Consider the following 547-nt stretch of genomic DNA (forward strand, 5'->3'; position numbering starts at 1 on the left):
TGGCTGGCTAGTTAGCGAACTCGACACATAATATAATGGATTATAAATTAGTTACATAGCGCTAGCTAGTAACCATGCCAAACATGAGCTAGTTAGCTATACGAATCTGCAGCAGAAAATACCAAAACGGATTAGCTAACAACACGGAACAAACATTACATTTAGTCAGTTCCACTTACCAGTCGAATCACTCTGTAGATGTCCAGCTCCCGTAGTCTGGCATAAACATGATGTAGCTACAATCCCAATGTTTATACTGTACAATCTATGGTTTAGCGCCTGAATATTAACCCCCCCAAAAAATAAAAATCACCATTCAAAATGTGACATCACGCACTACATACAGGCTTTTCAGGCAAACACACTGAATAAAGTTGCCAGTTCACTCAGCATATTTGCAGAGGAATTTCACAAGCATTATAGGATACGTTTTCTCAGTTAAACYCACACAAACATGAAAATGTTGACAACTTTATTTTAGCTTCTCAAACATGTCATTAGTTGCCGTTTTTAACAGTGCATTAAAACAGTATTCAGGGTCTCATAC

At 37.7% G+C, this 547-nt stretch overlaps 1 long non-coding RNA gene across 1 annotated transcript in view; it reads left to right on the forward strand.

Moving 5' to 3' along the window:
• Positions 1 to 294, forward strand: part of LOC139026870 (uncharacterized) — a 1,326-nt gene extending 1,032 nt beyond the window's left edge. The window contains exon 2 of the long non-coding RNA XR_011478814.1: positions 183 to 294. This is a non-coding gene — a long non-coding RNA (uncharacterized lncRNA). The remainder of the gene's footprint in view (positions 1 to 182) is intronic.
• The last annotated feature ends 253 nt before the right edge of the window (positions 295 to 547 follow it).

The sequence above is a fragment of the Salvelinus sp. IW2-2015 genome, unplaced genomic scaffold (assembly GCF_002910315.2).
Source record: "Salvelinus sp. IW2-2015 unplaced genomic scaffold, ASM291031v2 Un_scaffold6172, whole genome shotgun sequence".
NCBI lineage: Eukaryota > Metazoa > Chordata > Actinopteri > Salmoniformes > Salmonidae > Salvelinus > Salvelinus sp. IW2-2015.